Source organism: Dasypus novemcinctus, chromosome 15, assembly GCF_030445035.2.
Source record: "Dasypus novemcinctus isolate mDasNov1 chromosome 15, mDasNov1.1.hap2, whole genome shotgun sequence".
Classification (NCBI taxonomy): domain Eukaryota; kingdom Metazoa; phylum Chordata; class Mammalia; order Cingulata; family Dasypodidae; genus Dasypus; species Dasypus novemcinctus.
This window is the reverse complement of record NC_080687.1, coordinates 40,715,699-40,721,736: the sequence shown is the minus strand read 5'-3', so window position 1 is coordinate 40,721,736 and position 6,038 is coordinate 40,715,699.

The following is a 6,038-nucleotide window of genomic DNA, read 5'->3' as shown; positions in this document are numbered from 1 at the left end:
AATACATATCTCTACATCTCAAGTCCAGCCCACCAATTTGAGCTTCAGGTTAAAATATTTGACTGTGGTACATCTCAACTTGGATGTCCCAGACTCAAAGCTCAACATCACCTAAACGTAACTTACCATTCTCCACCCTTTCCAATTTTGCATTCCAAATCTTAAAATGCTACTCAAATCAAGGAACTGCACCACCTATACATAATCAATCAATAAGATTTTTAATCTAAAAAGTTCTCATATCCATTTCAGCTGTCTCCCTGTTTGCAAAGCTGTGCTTTAGGCCTTAGCATTGCCAGCCTGATTTACTGCAACAGCTTCATAACTTGGATCCCTGCAGGAGCTCTATCTTGTCTTCCTTAAATTCATCTTCCATACTGTTGTCAGGATAAGCTATCAAAAACATAATTCTGCAGTCAATAAAAATGGCAAAAGATCTCATAACATGCAAAAACGTTCATGATATATTATGAAGTGGGAAAAGCGGGCTACAAAATAGTATGTCCATTATGATCTCATTTTTGGTTTTAAGAAATGTGTATAAATGTATAGATGCACAAAGAAAGAAATGTAGAACATACATCAAAATATCAAGAGGAATTACCTTCCAGTGGTAGAAAGAGGTGCTTTTCTTTTCTACTGATTTAGTTTTCTAAGTTTTCTGCAATGAGCTTGTATTAGTCTGCCAAAGGACTGATGATGCAAAGTGCCAGAAATATGTTGGCTTTTATAAAGGATATTATTTGGGGTAAATGCTTACAGTTACATGGCCATAGAAAGTCCAATTCAAGGTTGCCTTCTCACCAAATTCAGTTACCACATGTTGAAGCAGATGGTCGCTGACCGCTTGCTGGTCTCTGCCTTCCCCTCTGAGCTTTCTCTTCCTCTTGAGGCTCGGCTGTTATGCCTCTTCCAAATTTCAGTTGCAGGCTGGCATTGGCTCCCTATATCAGTTTCGATGCTTCTCCCCAATCTCAGCAACAAGTTATCAGGCAATCATGACTCATCTTTCCCCTGGGGCTTCAGCTGTTTGAGCCTTCTTTTTTCACATGACTGGATCAAAAATGACGGTGTTCTCTCTTCCCGTGTGTCTGTCTGTGTGTCTTTTTATATCAGACCCACCAAGGGGGCGGGGACTCAACCTGAGTTATGCCCACTAACTATTCAAATCAAAAGCCCCAATCTTAACAGGTAATCTAATCAAAGACCCCTCTGCTGAATTTAATACAATCAAAGGGTATCACACACAGAGAAATAGATTAGTTTACAAAGATAATCTTTCTCTTTTGGGGATTCATAAATAATCTCAAACTGCCATAGAGCTCATACTTTTTTTTTTTCAGATTTATTTTATTTATTTCTCTCCCCATCCCCACCCCCCACCCCAGTTGTCCATTCTCTGTGTCCATTTGCTGCGTTGTCTTCTTTGTCCACTTCTGTTGTTGTCAGTGGCACAGGAATCGGTCTTTGTTGCATCATCTTGCTGCGTCAGCTCTCCGTGTGTGTGTCACCAGTCCTGGACAGGCTGAACTTTCTTTCGTGCTGGGCGGCTCTCCTTATGGGGTGCACTCCTTGCACATGGGGCTCCCCTATGCGGGGGATACCCCTGCGTGGCAGGGCACTCCTTGTGCGCATCAGCATTGCGCATGGGCCAGCTCCACACGGGTCAAGGAGGACCGGGGTTTGAACCGTGGACCTCCCATGTGGTAGACAGATGCCCTATCCACTGGGCCAAGTCTGCTTCCCCATACTATTTTTGAAAGTAGACTAAATATATGATTAATATCCCACACATATGACCATGTTGATTTCATCCTTAAAATCCTGATATGGCTCCCTGATGGCAAGATCAGATCCAAGCATCTTATCATAACAGGCAAGGCCCAACAAGACCTGGCAGTCACATTCCTTTCCAGCCTTATCTCCCCTTCTCACATTATAAAGCAGTAGTTCTCAAACCTTAGGTTTCATCAGAATCATCCCCAGACTTCTGTAAGCCTGAATTGGGGCACACGAATTTGCATTTCTAACAAGTTCCCAGGTGATGCTGATGATGTTGGTCTGGCAACACATTTGAGACTGACTGTACTATAGTAATACTGATAGTTTTAGTTCCTTGAACACACAATATTATTTATAACTTGGTACTTCACTCTGCTAGTTCCTCTGTGTAATCGTCCTTAGTTTCTTTTACTAACTCATGCTCATTCTTTAAGACACAACCCATGTCATCTCCAGAAAGCCTTCTCATAACCTCTAGAATGGGCTATTTCACCTCAGAGTACCCTCAAGAGGCTGGTAGTGCCAGGGGCTATGTAAGGTGTACAGAGGAGGGTACAATATTAGACCAAAAACAAGTGGTTTGTTTGAAAATCTGAACAGAGATCAGATGAACTCCAAGATTCCCTCACGCCATGCAAACAGCCAGGTGAGAGCTATGGAGGTCCATCACATCGATTTCCCCTCAAGAAAAAGCTTGTCATTCAGCTGCCAAGACTGTAGTTAGCTTTCAGCATCTGGCTGTGGTGCTCTTTCTAAGAGGCCCAGACAATGCCTGAGCACAATGGAGGAATCAATCTGGGGCTCCTCTACAGGCGATCTTTGCTTAGGAGTTCCCTGTTGAGTTGGCTGAGACTTTGTCAGATGTGCATCACAGTCTGTGGCTCTACGCCCAACTCTGCTTCTTCTCCCCTTTCCTTTCACAGCAGTCAGATCTGTATTGGATCCTGATGATTTCTCCTTCCCAATTATGTGTCCTCCCGTTTTTATCTTTCAGAACCCCTTCTCTCCCAATAAGCAGCTTGTACTCCTAATTCTGGTTCAGGGTCCACTTCCCAGAGGACCCATCTGACATGATTGGTTCCCAGAGTGGTATAAGAAAGCAGGCGATAAGATGGAGTCTAGGGACTGAATCACGTGGCTGGTGATATAATACCATCCTGCGTGATATGTGGGGCACAAATAGTCCCTAGCATAAGGTACAACCCAACTGCTAAAACTTTCATCCTCCTGTAGAGGGGATCACCCTGACTGGTGCAGTAATTCAGGCATTTGAAAAGTTTAGGAGAACAAATCATTCAAAGACAATGGGATTGATTAAGTTGCATGGATGTTTTGCAGAAGAGGTAATAAAAAACTAAAGGCAGATAATACACAATTGAAAAGTAAGTGTTGGAGGCCTTATCTCTTGAAGTGGGAGAAGGGAAAAAGCCTAAGACAAAACTCAGGATTTAATAGAGTTTCAAAGACTCTTGAAAGCTCAGCTGAGGCAGGTCTATGAAAGTCAGGGTCCTTGTTGAGAATTCTGAACCCTCAGAGACTGCAAGGTGAACTCCTCCTCCTTATTAAGTGCTACCACTTCCCTGATTGGAAAGAGACTGCAAGGCAAAAGGAGTCCCTTTAGGATCTGTCTCCACTGTGTTTCCCAGCTGTCAAGCTGATAACTTGGGTTAAGCTGCAGTACAATTCAACCACCGACGAGCTCACCTGAAGGGACAGCACTCCAAAGGAATTTAAAGAATTAGCACGTGCCATCAAAAGTCAAGGGAGTTTGGTGGGTGTGGATTTCTGAAGGTGCTCTATCAAAAGGGTGGAACATAATACTAGATAAGGGATGGCTTATTGACTTGGGGACATTCTTTCTAGGTTACAGAATTTAATTCCCTGTCACACTCACTACTTGAGTGGTTCCTAGAAGCCTGGAGAGAGCAATGGTTCATGCTGCACTGTTGAAATGCCTGAACTGCCAGGGCAGACAGTGGAAGAAAGGATTAAAAGCTGAAGGAAGTGGACATATTGGAGTGGATATATAGCGAGGCCGTAAGACCCACCAGAGGATGATGTTCCACAGGAAATCCTGAGAATGGGCCATTTCCCAAAGCTATCAGGAATGTGCTGGTAGAGGGGTACCAGTATCCCTAGAAGTTCAATGGTAGCTCTCCACTGGCCAGCTCTGAGAGTAGGAGAGACTGCCACAGACCTTGGCCCATTGATAGCCATGAGAATGATGAGGACCCAAACCAGTGGGGCCATATGGCAGCACTTAACCTCCAGGTACCAGGGGCTTGCAATTATTAACAATAGCAGGATTGGAGTGGTAGTCAAGGGGCCCTGATCTACAGAAAGTTGTGGAGATGCTCAACAGAATACAATTGCACTGGTAAAATATACAGAAGGAGGATTTTGTCTAATCTGTATAATTTTAAAATAATCCTTTTAGAAAGCTGGGGATCACTACTACAATTTAAGTCATTTATCCCTTGTTGGGTTCTCATATCTGAACCAGTTTTCAGACTTGAAACCCACTAAATGAAGACCTGGTAGCCAGGTCTCTAGGAGGAAGGATTCTGTATAACCAGTGTATGTTGTAATGATGCCCCAAGGGGGAGTTGATGTGCCTTAAGCAGGTGCTCAAACTTCTTTGGGTGTCCTGCATTCTGCTCTCAGTGCCTCCTAAACAAAACAAAACAAAACTAAGAAGTTTCCCCACAGGGATGTGTATGGCCATTTACTCAGGTGCTATGCACTGGGGAGAGGGAAATAGTCTGACATTTCAAGACGACTGGAAACGGGCATTGTAACCTGGAGACCTGAACATCATCATGGTCTCCCTTGCTACTGTGGAAGCATTCAGGGGCCAGGTACTAAATGGAGTACTGGCCAAATTTCAGCTTACAGTGGGTTCAGTGGGTCTGTCAACTTACCCAGTAGTAATTTCCCTGGCCCTAGAATGTTAAGTAGAATTGACATACCGGGCAGAGGGAATTATCCACATTGGGTCCCTGGCCTGTGGGGTAGAACTATCATAGTGGGAAAGCCAGGTGGAAGCCTCCAAAACCATCCCTCTCCCAGCTAAGATAGCAAATAAAAAACAGTATCCCACCTCAGAGGAGATGAGTGCCACCTCTGGCTTTCAAGGATGCCAGGGTGGTGGCCCTCATTATATCTCTTATCTAATTCACGAGTCTGGCCCCTGCTGTAATTAATAGATCCTGGAGAATGATTGTAGACTACTCCAAGGTCAACCAAGTAGCAGCTCTGATTGCAGCTGCTGTGCCTATGTGTATCTACTTTGCTAGAGCAGGTTACAAGGCCTCTGGAACATGGGATGCAGTCACTGATTGGTGAATGTGCTCCTTTCACTCTCAAACTGAAAGATCAGTTTGATCTCAGGGCTATGTTATTTCATTCTGTTCTCTGTTATGATATCAGCTGAAAAGATTTGGATCATGTGTGCATCCTGCAGAATGGCACATTTATCCATTTTATCAATGGCATCATGCTTATTAGGCCAGATTAGCAAGAGGTGCTAGCACACTGGTGGATTTGATAATTCTCATCCACCTCAGAAGGTGAGAGAGAAACTGTGTGAAAATGCAATGACTTGTCATTTCAGTAGTTTATAGGAGCCTGGTGGTTAGAATGTGCCAGGACATCCCTTCCAAAGTGAAAATTGCTGCATCATGCATCTCTCTCCACAAAGAAGAAAGCACAGCACCTAGTAGGCCTCTTTGGGTTCTGGAGGTAACATGTTCCATACCTGAGGATACTGTTCCAGTCAATATACTGAATGACACAAAAGGCTGCCAGGTTTGAGTGGCATCTGGAGCATGAAAGGGCTCTGCAGCAGGTCCAAACTAATTTTAGCAACCTTGATGCTCTGGACACATGATCTGGTGAACTCTATGGTGTTGGAGGTGTTGGTGGTAGAAAAAGATGCAGAGTGGATCTTATAGTAAGCTTCAGTGGGAGACTAGAGGAAATCAACATTGCTTGGTAGCAAGTTGACTCCACTGGGTCCTTTCCATTATGAAAGGGTCAGTGGTTCTTTCTCACAAAAGATATGTTTCCCATTTGAGTTTGCCTGTTTTGCCTGTAAAGCCTTAGCCAGAACCATTATTCTCCTTAAATATGCTTCCTCCCCTTTTATCTTTTATAGACATTACTCTATCTCAGTATCTGCCTCCTAGAGGACCCAACTGATGCACCTGCCCTCCCCTTCTGTTTCTCAGAAAAGGTTTATTGTCTGGAGAAATTGA